Raw genomic sequence first — 13,531 nt, 5'->3', positions numbered from 1 at the left:
GTAAATTAATCCTAAAATTAGCTAGAATGTTTGTAATTAAGACAGTTTGATGCAGAGTTACAAGACATACCCAAGTCCCTAGTCTAAAGTGCAAGTAAAAGTACGCATTAAACCAATAAACTTTATCAGACAACTCTTTGGCAAGCCTATTTTGAAGATCATTAATGCCTTAGGGAATGACTGTGGATAAGTTTCACACATTCTCATCGTGCACTCTACTGCATATTGTACTTTAATGACTGATGGAGCTTATGTCACTAAGCCCATTTTCTCAGGAAAAGTGATGCAGTTATGGAAATAAGTTAAACTACATATTTCAAGGTTTGCAGAATTTTGAAAATTGAAAGACCTATTAGCAGTGAGAACATTTTCCAGCAGTTTTGGGGAAGCAGATCTGAATATTAAATATGGAAGGAATCACAATCTCTTATTTAGATAGTAATGAAGGTTCTGCATCACTCTGATGGTAATGTGATGAGGTTTTCGATGTTCTGGCGAGGGAAAGATACGTAGAAGAATTTTTGGTTTTATTTCATTGTTTGCATTCCTTTTGACTGTGATCTGACAGGTGGGAAATAGTGGAGCTTTAGTCACTGAAATAAGACCTGAGAGGGTACCAATATAGTTTCTATGTCTTATGCATAGAAAATGGAAAACTCCAAGACTGCTTAATAGTCACCATGTCTCTCTGTATTATTCAAAACTTTCATCCATCATTAGAAATAAAGTCTTTGGAAATCCTATTTTGACTAGAGTTTGCAATAGGCACTGCTATTCAGCCTAGGTATATGTGATTATTCATTGCAGTTGAGCCTTCAGCTGAGTTAAATGAAGTGCACTTAAATTCTCCCTCTTCCCCTGTCATTAACTGCTCTACAGCAGCTTCTAGTTAGGTCCTGTAGATCAATGTTTCTCAAACTGTGGGCTATAAAAGAACTCAAAGGGAATTTCCAACTGATAGACAGCAACAGTCAACAGTAGTTCAGTTCCCTAAGTCTGCAGTAGATCTTTTTTCCCAGTAGTGGAGAATAAGAAAAATATTACATATTGGCTGCACATATTTATTCTATCCAGGAAACTGCTAGCTACCTTTGGCTGCTGTCAGTGCCTAATTTCCATCAGAGTAGACAGTACATAATAGTGGGTTTTCAATCTCTTGCCATAGGAGAACTGATCTGTTATGAACTCAGGTGATTATATCGAAACAGTTGAGTAAACTGCAGATGCTTGACATATTGTATTGAGTGTGGATCACCGTGCCAATGGGTTTGGGAAACAATCTGGCCTTTAAACTGCTCTTGGAGAGAGTGCAACTCCCCCTTTGTCTACCTTTCTCACTACTACTTTCACCGCTTAGGTGTCTCAGGAGACATTCAGACGACTTCACGTTTCTGTATGAGTATTCAGAAACTGACTTTCTTCTCGATTCACTTTTTTCTTCCCATTTTTCGCAGCACACATCCCCTACACAAGTGTCTTTGTTTCAGCACGCTGGAAATAGACCACCCTCGTTGCCTCACAGGGAACCACTCTACAGGATTGTAATACTGTCAGGATCTTTTTTATTTTTTCACACTTGGAAGTGAGTTCAGTGACACATGATCTTATTCTTTAGCCTCCTGTGATTCTGTCAGTAAGTGTATTGACATCTTTGGTGAGAAAAGCAGTGCATTGCACCTCTTCCCCAGGAAACGTCCAAGCTCAGATGACCAACTGTGCTTTCTTCTGTCTAGTGATAAATTCCCCGGTTCAGATTTCCTCTCTTTCTTTCCTCTAACTGCACTCACCTGTCATATTAGCCTGCAACTCTAAGCAGACACTAAAAACAGGTATGTCTTTAGCCATCATGCTGGGAAGGAGAATATGCTCATAACACAAAACTACTCAAATTTTAGGATTGCAGCTTGTAACATTCAAGATGAAGCACAAGGTGAAACCAGCACTGCCTGCACAAAGAATAAAAGTCTGTGAGGGAGTGCGGCTTGTAAGATAGATAATCTGTTGTGACTAATAGGAAAAGGTGGAGAGAGATGGTCCTTAATTACTCTTCCTGAAAGGAGCCACCTGTGGGTTCAGCACAGCATGTCCCCATTAGAAAGTGATCACAGTGGGAGCAGGACACCTGCTTCTCTGCTGTCTGGAACTAGATCGTTTGTCCTCTGCCAAGACCAAGACCTGAAACAGTATGGGGCAGCTGGGGACAGCAGAGGTATTTGAATCAAACTAGTTCCAGATGAAGCTGCAAGGTTAGACATGGAGCACTAACAGATCAGCAAACAACAATCAATCACGAGCACTGGCAGAGTCTGCCTGAGCTGAGCTGTGCCCTCCACCATCCTTCAGGCTCCAAAACTCAGCATGTCTTTCCAAGGGCTCGCAATTGCTTAACCTCTGGTGCCCATCAGTCTTTGTACTGTGGGCATGCTGGTGCTGTAGGTGGCAGCCAAGTGGGGGGAGGAGGTGCAAACATGACCATGATACAGCTTTATTTGCATTAGGCATTTATGAATGTCAGCTTTGCTCTATCCAGGGAGTTGATTAATGTCCTAATTATCTCAACACAGCAGGATTCTTCTAGGATTCTCCCTCCTGCAGCTGAATGGCTTTCACATTATTTCAAGATTTCCTGTTTAATACTAAAATTTAAAATTATATTTTTTCCTCTGTCAAAGAGGAGGGTAAAAACCTAAAATCCATGATGAATACAGAAGATCCCTAAGAGATTATCTGTATGCATTCTATAATTCTTCTCATTGTTCTGCCACTGAGATCTGTGATGGATCTCAGAGGTTTTTCTGAAACAGTCATACTGCTTTTTATCTCCTAGAAAAAACGGGGATTTTCCTTCCAAGGCATTTCACCAGTTTCCTCATATTCAAGCTTGAATATCTGAAAATTCTTTTATTTCCATGATTCCAGCATTGGAATCATACACCAAAGAGATTTAGCAAACATGGGAAGAATTTCTAGGTTTTCTTTTCCTTCACATTGGCATGTGTGCTATTTAATTCTTGAAGTCTAGTTTCAACATTCACACTATTGTTTTGGATTACAAAGCTTTTTTCTAAAGTTTTCATTCCACTTTTCTGGACATGGCACAGGAAACCACCAAAGCAAAGTTGTCCTTGAAAAGAAAGTGATGCAATGTACCAGTCTGGATTACAAGAGTAATGAAAATATCTGACTTTACTTTTTAAGAAGGTCAGATTATTATGATATTTTTTTGTTTCTTTTAAGGAACCCTGCTGTAAGCTTATCTTCAGGTTTAATTTGGGGGTTTGTTTGTTTTCACTTACAATGAGATGAAATAAGAGTCCGGATATCACATTTTTCTTTCTTGCAGGTGAAAATGTACAATACTGAGAATTGATTGTGACTGTAAGCCTTCCATATGTCAGATTGGTTGATCCAAATTAATATGTTCCTGAAAACAGCCAAAGCAAACATGGAGCTCTTGAAATATTTATTTATTTTCAAATTCCAATAGTTTTCACTATTTTTTACTATTTATTTTTCTAATTTGAATTTCAATACAGGGCAATCCCTTCAATTAAAGAAAAAAACAACCCAAAACGCCAAAATCCCTAAACAAAACCCACAACCCCCCAACAAAGAGAAAACCCCACAAACAAACAAAAAACCCAAACAAAACCCTCATACACACACACAAATCCCCCACCAAAAAAAATCAACAAAAAACCCCCCTCCAAAAAAAAAAAAAAGGGTACAGATTTTTTCCCCATGAAAAGGTGCGAAATTATAGTTCCTCATCTTAGTGTATTTGGCCTATGTTTTGTTCTGCAATCTTGTTTTACTGACTACGATAATCACATGTAGGATTATCAATCACTTTAGGATTATTAATCATTGATCACAGCTAATCTTTTATATTTTATTTTGATGGAGTCTTCAGAATTACAACTTAAAAAATGTTTGACTGATGAATTTTGGCTCCAACCTTGACTTTACTCTTCTGACAACAGACTGATTGGAGGTACCCAGAAAAGTAAAACAGTAACTTGTGAAGAAGGTAATGGGATTATTGTAATTCTTGCTGACACCAAAATCAATCTAGGTGTAGGTTCCTGGTTACTGTGGGGTGCCTGAATGGTCAGAGGCATCTGGTCACTGTAGTTTATCTTTCAGCTGCTTCTCTTTTGGAGATAAAGACCTTTTCCTGTCCATAGAGATACCCTGAACACTTACAAAACCAGTCCTGTTTTTGGATTAGCTCCTCAAATGTTTTCCAATAAATCATGACTATCTCCTGTTTCACGGGGAATCTCAGTTTCCTCTAACACATCTTCAGTTTCACTGAGCCTTATTCCTTTCTCACTACTCATTCATTTTCTATCCTCCAAGTTATTTTACATTTCTCAGTGTGGCACTGCTGATTAAGAGCTCCCCTGTGAATCCAGCATAAAACCAGCCTGTCTTTATAACTCCCTCTTCAAACAATCCTAAGATTATTCTTAAAAATTGCTGACAGTATTTGACATTATAACCAGCAATATTAAATACATGGAATTCATTCTTCTGTAGTTTGTATGTTTATGGTGCAACAGAAGCCATAATGCAATTTGGTCTTGTGATCATTCCTGCCTATCCCTCACCATACATTTGAAACAGAACAGCAGTCTACATGCAATTATGTACAAAGCAGTAAAAAGAAAAGATCACATTTTTAGCTCCAGCAGCTACACGGCATCATTACCAATAGCAAGGGTTTCCATTCAACAACATTGAAGATCCACTGAAAAGAATACAGTGATGAAATTTAGACAGAGGTAGGACAAATATTGATTCAAGCAGACAGATTCAGGCTGCATCCATCAAAGGCATCCTGGATAGGACAAAGACGTGATAGAGCAATTCACTGCACAGAACCCTTCCAAAAAGACTCGTAACTGAAAGCCACTGCTCTCAAGGCACAAGTAACAGATCATCATGCAGAGAACATAAAAAGCTTACAGAGCAGACACTGACCAAAACCCTCAAAGTTAATGGCTCAGTTACAGCCTTGAAGACTGGGAGACGCTGAAAACTGACTTGCACAGATGTTTAGAACAGAATCAGCATCAGGGCAGAAGCCTTTTTATAAGGCTTTGTTGTTATATAAATTTTCCCATTTAATAAGCTCTACATGTGTTTTCTTTTTACTTAGCCTGAATTTATGATCCCCCAAATCTCCCTAGATCCCAGCCAAATCTCTTTCAGGTTATGAGGAGCACCTGGTTGGTTTTTGCTGCAAATGTATTATAACTCACCCTATTGTCAAATCTAGAGGCCTCTGCAGCCTCCAATAATCTTCTTTTCCTTACCATGGCATTGGGTGATTCAAGTCGTAGGCTGAAGAGGAATGAAGGGATAATATGGGGATGAGACTGCTAGCTTAGTGCTGGGGAACTGAGCCAGAACAGGCATGCAAATACGTACAACATTAGCTAAACTGCTAATGGAAATATTCTTTGGCATGTGCTGGGAATTGTTTTGGAGCACTCGGATCAAACTAGAGACAGAGATTGATCTAACCATTTATAGGCAACTGTCTTTCTTGTAGGCAGGAACTGGACACTGTTTAATTTATTAGTTTAGAAAGAGCCAGAGAACGTTGATAATGTTTAATTCATTCTGAATATTTGATATTCTTTGTTGCTGACACATGGTGGTAACTGGTGAGACAAATCAGATGGTATCATGGATTAAATATCTTCTCACCTGACATAAAAAACTACTTTTTGTGTTGAATTTAAAATGTCTTTTGTAAATGTTCATAATGCTAATTAATACCTTGGATATTACTTTTCCCCTTCATGTAATAGGCTCATAATATTTTTATAAGCAATTTGTAATTTTAAGGGAATGTTTGGTACATAACTTTTGTATGGTGCCAGACATGATAATTCTGCATGTGGAATGCTGCAGAATCTCTTCACCATTGCAAAGAACCATATGAAATTTTACACCCAGGATAAGATGAGAATTCTGCCTCCCTTCAGCAGCTTGGTTGCCAGAAATTAAAACTTATTTCAACAAAGTAAAAGTGTGTAGGTAGATTTTTTACAGTTTAGTAGGACCTGCTGATATGATTAAAGTTTAGCAATGGGAACTAGTATGTTGCTGAACCAGAACCTCAGGGGATGTGACTGGACTTGCTTGATTATCTGTCTTTATGTATAAAAATCTGTAGACTGTTCATGACTTGTTTGCCCTGCTTAACAAGAAAGAGAGGCTAAATTCCCATGCTAGAGATATTTTGGTTTGATGTAATACAAACTTTATTACGTGAGATCTTGCAGTAATTAAAATGTGTATCAAATGTGCAAACAGGGTGGGTTGGTTTTTTTTTTCCTATAAATGCCTGAATTGGTTAAGCAATGTTTCTGTACTTTAATTAGACAGTAGAAATCTATGAGATTGCCTTCATTTGGCTTTCAGCTGTTTACTTTGCATCAGTAAAATCCATACGCTTTAAAGGAGATCTCAACTATAATTAAAAGTGTTATTGAACTAAACACAATTACCAATGTTTATCTCATTATGCAACGCTTTTGGAACAAAATGCGGAATTCAAACTTGCTTTTGCTTTGGCATTGTTGTTTTGCAGAGTTTAAAACAATGCCTATCATTTAATCAGGTAATGAAAGATACTGCTGTCACTCTTGGGGAAAATTTGGTGCCCCTTAAGTTCACATGTTTCAGCTACACTCTAGATACTGAGGCATGTTGAATTCCAAAAAGCAGAGAACAGGGAAATTGCACCCATAGATATTTTTCCCCAGCACATCTTCTACTGGAATTTGACATATTTACTTGTACAAAAAGACAAAAAAAAGGGCTAATTTTCTAGCTGAAGAAATTTTTCGCTGAATTTTTTAATGCAAATTGATATATATGATATTTTATCATGCGTTATGTTCTTTTGAGCTCCAGATATCCATAAAAAAGCTTACATGACAAGCATTTAGGAATGTACAGCAAGTAGAAGTCAGGCATCTGTTCAAGACTTTCTTCTTTCCCCTTGTACTTATAATGCCAAGAACTGTAACAGATATTAGATAATATGTAAAATACATAAAATTTTCCTCTAAATAGACATTGCTTAATTTTCAAGTTAGTTTATTGTATCTGCAATCTCCAGTGACCAGAAGGGCTAAAATCCAGTGACACATATTTAGCCAAGATCTCCTGTGGATACATCTTTTGGAGAGGATCATCCTGATGGAGACCTACAAACTTTAGTTTCCCTCAATCTCTTCTCCCCGCTCTGTGCCAGTGCTCAGTGTTGTCCTGCCTCACTCCAACTTTCTCACTCTTTGATTATAGCTCCCTTATGTAGCTGGGATGTTACAGCAGCCAGAACAGCCCACACTGGACCCTTTCCTGTGCAACAGGCCCATTGCACAGCAGCACTATGCACAGAGAAGGTTAGGACTTAGGTAGACCGAAAATATTCCCCATAAGAACGTTTCAGTAGCCTCTTTGTCTTGTCATTTGGCAGAAAAACCAAGTGCACTTGCATTCAAGTAAGTTGTGAGATCTTGAGTCAGACTTAAGAAAGACATGGAGACTTGAGCCTTACCTCATAGGAATTCTGGATTGCATTGCATGCCAGCATAAATACTGGCAACTAGCAAATTGTTCAGAAATGAGAAAGTAAAAGGTGAATTCTTTCTCCCGTATTTCTCAAATTTTTTCCTTCTCTCAAGGCCACGCTAATTTTTTGTCCATAGGTTGTTAGTCCTCATGATGTTATGTACATCTTCACTGACCTAACAGACCTAAAAGTTGGCTCTTACAGAGAGGCCCTTATGAAAGAAATGAACAGCTCTAACCTAGTTGCGCATAGTGCATTTAAGGACTGGGGTTGAAAGATTGTGGAAGTAGATTTAGATTTTGACTAACTAAGCTCAAAACATTTCAAGTTCAAGAAAAATGAAACCTGGCGGAAAGAAACAGTTTGAGAACAAAAGGTGCCCTCTTGGACACTGGCAGTTATACATACTGCAGAAAGTTTTCTCACTAGTTACTGACACACTCCAAAAGAGGCTGTGCTAACAATGACACTTGGTTTCATAGGGCAATCGCTGCATGAGAAAAAACTTTCAGTAGAGAAACTGTTCTCAGCTCAAGTTCAGTAGTAGCCTTGAACTAAAGCAGCTATAACATAGATAGATTATGCTGGTTTTTTGACTAATGTATCTCCAGAGCTGTGCAGATGTGGGGAACTTTAATAAAGGACCTTTGTTAATACATGTCAAGTGCCTATATAAATTGCTATATACTGTGTAAAAGGTGGACTATCACAGTGAGCAGAAATCTTACAGAAACATCTGCATAATTTCTCACTGATATTTTATATACTTTATGTGTAAGCAATACAACAGCCCTCCAAATAAGGATAAGATAGATCTGCAATTTGTGGTGATGGACAGTCCTAAATGGCTGATCTGAACTGCAGATACCAGGGAGAAACTTCCGTATCTTACTCTCTGTGCTTCATCATCACAAAAGCTGAAGCAAGCTCAGAAGCTTCTAATGCCATGGATATTTGTGTGCGTAGTTTCAAAACCGTTTTTATCACCAAATGCTGCAGTGGCAGTTCTTACCCTGGGAGTGTGTAGATACCATCATCACGATCTGTCAAACCATCTTCAGATACAGTGCTTTCAGGTTCTTGGAGAAATGTGGAAAGGGTATTTTGGGGCTTGCTGGAGCTATAAAAACAGTAGATCACATTTGGAAATGCTTCTTGCTAGACCATAAATTCTGTGTATTTACTTTCATATGTTGTGAATTGGGTTTGGGGTTTTTTTGTTTCTTTTTTTTTTTTCTTGACATGGGATTTCTTGAGCAACTCTTTTGTTCACTAAATTTTTCATTTTTCCATTTTCAAGTATCTGTGTACTAATTGAGGTCATCGAATGTTGGCGATTGAACCACGGACCCAGACTGGCAAGCAATCTGAATCATTTATTCAAAGGAATGAGCTGGTTTTATACACTTTTCTAAGGCACAGTATTTCCTTATATGGTGTGACCTATCCCGTGTTGCCACATCAGCAACACACTCTCTCAATGTCCTTTTATGGGGTGGTCACTCGCTGTTCGCCCATCCCTCAGCTCCCAGCAGGTTCCTCTCTTTGGGGATCTGCCACATGACACCTCCTTCCCCCAGGATCCAGTGGAGACAAGTCTCTGTGTGCTGCCATGTGCTCCTTTGTGCTGCCATGTGCCTCTGCAGGCAGGTTTTACAGCTCACAACCCAATTCTCTCTTAAAATTCCCCATAATTCCCCCTTTTTTGTTTTATATGAGTAGGAATTATGGCAGTGATTAAACAGATAGAACTTTGAGAAACAACGTCTAAAACTTTTACCATCACTCAGTGTTGTAGTGGGGATTCCTACAGCATGTATATACAGCGAGCTCTGTGGAAAAGAAATATAAGGACCAGAACCTCAAGCCTTGACTGAGAGGGTTTCTCTAAAATACTTATAAAATTGCTTTAAAACTTTATTAATATTATTCTGAATGTGATTAAAAAATTAAGAACATTTAAACTTCTTTGCAGTCTTTTGTGGGGGGCACACCTCATACCTGCAGCCCCCCTTTTCTGTTCTAACAATATGTAACATGAACATCTTTCAACTTACCAAATGCAAGAAAATTTGTAACATAACATGCAGTTTTCTTACTAGGAACAGTAAAACATTACATCTAATAAAACAAGTGCACACTGAATAAAAATAAGCAAGGTAATATCATCAACTGCTTAAATACTTCCCAGAATATCTATAAATTGGCCTTGGGAAATTACAACTATAATAATATTAACTCTTTAAGTGGTTTCAAAAGGTTTCAAAACGTAACAAGCCTAATTCCTGCTTTAAAAAATAGCTTACAAATTATAATTATTATCCATCACAAAAAGCAATCAGAACAATGCAGGGGGGTCGCAAGGTGGTGTGGTAAAAAAGCAGTCTTTGAGATAGGGTCCAGGATTGTGGCAACATTTTGAATAACGAAAACAGAAGAGTTCTATGGACCAGCTGCACGAAGGATATGCTTAGCCTGCAGCTGCTTCTGCACAAGCTGGTGTGAATGTTGTATGCTGCAGCCCCCCCCCCCCCACCTCCGAGGAAGGGGCAATCAGTCCACTCAGTCTTTTTTTCCAGCACAGTATCAGCTCCCGAGAGCCCGCAAGGAACGGGAGCCCTGGCTGTAGCAGCACAGGTTGGGCAGCTGCGTGGATTCGGCAGCCGGCAGAGCTCCGCCGGCCGCGTCTCGTCACTTCTCACACGCAGAGAGCCACTCGCAGCTCCTGCCATGCCGCTGAGGGGAGCCGTGGCCCCGCCAGCTCCCAGCGCTGCTGATCCCGCCCACCTGTGGTGTGGGGGCGGCCACCAGGCATGGCTGTGGCTCTGCCATGTGCTCGCCACCGCTTTCTGGCTCTGCCATGTGCTCACCGCCATGGCACAGCTCTGCCGTGTGCTCGCCAGCGTGGTGCGGTCTCTGGCGCTGCTCTGCGCTGCGCCTCCGTGGCCCCGCATGCTCTCCCCCACTGCATCTGCTGCTGCACTCTCGCAGAGGGCAAATGGAGAGGGAACGTGCTACGAGGATGGGACCCCCCAGCTCCAGCCACTTGCTACGACATGGCTCCAGCTGATGCTGTGTGGCGCGGGGCGGTGTGAGCTTTTCTACAGTACCATCAGGCTTCCTTCCAGGCTCAAATGGGTCGGTGGACGAGGGGCCATCTTGTAGTTCTCCCGCAGCCCCAATGGACTTATGGCTCGCTGGCAGCGCAGAAGGGGTCGGCACAACTACTGGGGTGGCACAAGCATCTTTCTTTGTCCAGTCTCTGGATGCCGCATGCGCTATGAGCGCCTTGCACACAGTCCTCCACGAACGCAAAAGCTTTGTCAGCACTGCGTTGCCGCGTGTGACTCGGTTCCACAACGCGTCTAAAGCGTCCCATGTCCGAGAATCAAAAATATTGGTACTATCTAAAGTTGAATCACAGTTCTTTGCCCAGAACAAGAGTCTGTTCAAATCTGTAGACTCGACTTTCCTGCCATGCTTCTTTAAAATCTGTTCCAATGTCTCTGAGATGTTCTGTCCCCCATGGCTCACCTACAACTTGTAGCGATTAACTGCTGTCCAGCTTTCCTGCTTCTTTCAGCAGCACTTCAAGTCCCACGGGGCTCACCGACAGACGCACAGTTGGGCGTATAAAAAATTCCACACACGGGGAGACTATTTGTCTGCGATTGAATCACGGACCCAGACCTGCAGGGAATCTGAATCGTTTATTCAAAGGAATGAGCTGGTTTTATACACTTTTCTAAGGCACAGTATTTCCTTATATGGCATGGCCTGTCTGGTGTTGCCACATCAGCAACACACTTCCTTTATGGGATGATCACTCACTGTTCATCTGTCAGCTCCCGGCAGGCTCCTCTCCATAGGGGTCTGCCGTGTGACACCTCTGTGACACCTCCTCCCTCCAGGGTCCAGTGGAGACAAGCCTCTGTGTGTCGCCACGTGCTCCTTTGTGCTGCCATGTGCCTCTGCAGGCAGGTTTTACAGCTGACAACACAATTCTCTCTTAAAATTCCCCATAACTGAACCCTTCTGCACAGAAAATTTGAGAATTTATACAAAGTGTTTAATGTGTGGGAACAATCATATTTCTCATATTTAATTGCACATTAATAATTCAAATTGGCAGGTGGATCCTGACCATTCCTTTTTTTAGATGCACTGCTATTCAAAATGTGCTGAAGGCTCTTCTCTGTTTGGTACTCATTTTCCTGCCCAGTTTACGGTCCTGTGGTTACCACTAGTTGTTTATGAAGTATTTCATTATTGTCACATAAGATTTTGGAGTCTCTGAGGTTATTAATACCACAATCACTTATTCCCTGTGAAAATGATACTTTAATAATCATTCAAGAAATTTAGAATGGTGCAACTCTTTTGTGAGAAACGTATTTAAATAGCATTTGTATGTGGAAAAAAATATACTCTAGCTGATGTTAGGTAAACTGAAATAGAAGGTGGGGCGTTGTGATTTTATTTTTTAACCAGTAATTGAAATTACCATTAAAGAAACTTGTGAACATAAGTCAGGGACTTGTTCATACATCAGGGACATTTTTGACATCCATTTTTAAGGTGGATTTAGTACTTTGTTGAATAATTTGTTTCAGCTTATGGAATTCATGTTATATTTTACATAACTATATATTTATATACATGTTATTCAAGAGTTCAGTGACTTCATCTTTTATGAAGGTAAGGCTGATCATCCAAGCTACCTTTCAGAGAAGACCTGTCATGAAGTGGAATTTGGAAAGGCAGGTAGTTCTATCTGAAGTCTTTAAATTGTGGAGAATTAGAACTTATCTTGCTTCTTCAAAGTAAATCTTGCCAGGAGAGCTGGGCCACTCTTGGACCTGCAGGGAAGGGTCCTGCCCAGATGCTTCAAGGGTACCTACTGAAGAAAACAAACACCAAAGAAACTGTTTTATAAAGCTTAGAGCCCATACTTTTGCCATTAGGTAGTCCAGTTACTAGACAGTGCAAGTGTCCCTCAACACATCTCTCATCTGGGACACACACAATGCTGGGCTCTTCAGCCTCAGCCCCAAGCTACCATTCAGGTTAAGGTTGGGGTTTAGATAACCTCAAACCTACAGCTCCAAGGAGATTGGGCTGCAAAAGGCATACCAAGGAGATCAAGGCACTGTACAAACATTGCTCCCTCTACACCTTTCTCATTTGGTCATACAGCATACTAGACATCTCTCCTCAAGCTGCCTCTGGGGTATGTGTTAGGTTTAGGATTCAGAGAGCCACAGTCTACAGCTCAAGGTGCATTGTGGCTGGAAATGGAATGCCAAGGAGGTTGAGGCACTGCACCAACATTGTTCCCTCCCAGCTTTCCCATCTGGACCACCCATTGTGCTGGTGACCTCAGCCTCAGACCCCAGCTGACATTAGATTTAGGGTTAGGGTTCAGAGACACACTGAGCCTACAGCTGCAGGGACCTGGGTGCTGCAAAAAACATGCCATGTTTGGTTTTCTCCTTCTTCCTTTTGCTATTCATCCTACTGTTGTTTTCATTCTCTTCAGTCAGTAGCTTTAATGATTGCAGATTTTATGCATTAAGCTGAGAGGACAGCTTTTCAAGATGGTCACATGCAGATATAAGTAAACCTTGGAGACATGGTAGAAACTCAGGGAAAAAAAGTAATAATCATAAGCATTAAAACTATTACGTTTTTCAAATATGGCTTCTTCTTCACTCCCTTGCCCTGAAGTTTCACATCCTGGGAGTCATTAATGAAGGCAGACCCCATGTTCTATTTCACCACTAACCAAGTTACAGAAAGATAGGATTTGGAAGAAGGCCAGTACAAAAGTGCTTTTACTGCTGGGTAAGAAAAAACCCTGGGCAATTGCTATTAAGGGGAAATGGTTCCTAATATGAGGTTATGTAATGGGCTGGTTCCTTCAGCAATTTGCTG

This window comes from Corvus cornix, chromosome 2 (assembly GCF_000738735.6).
Source record: "Corvus cornix cornix isolate S_Up_H32 chromosome 2, ASM73873v5, whole genome shotgun sequence".
Taxonomy (NCBI): domain Eukaryota; kingdom Metazoa; phylum Chordata; class Aves; order Passeriformes; family Corvidae; genus Corvus; species Corvus cornix.
Note: the sequence above shows the minus strand (reverse complement) of the source record.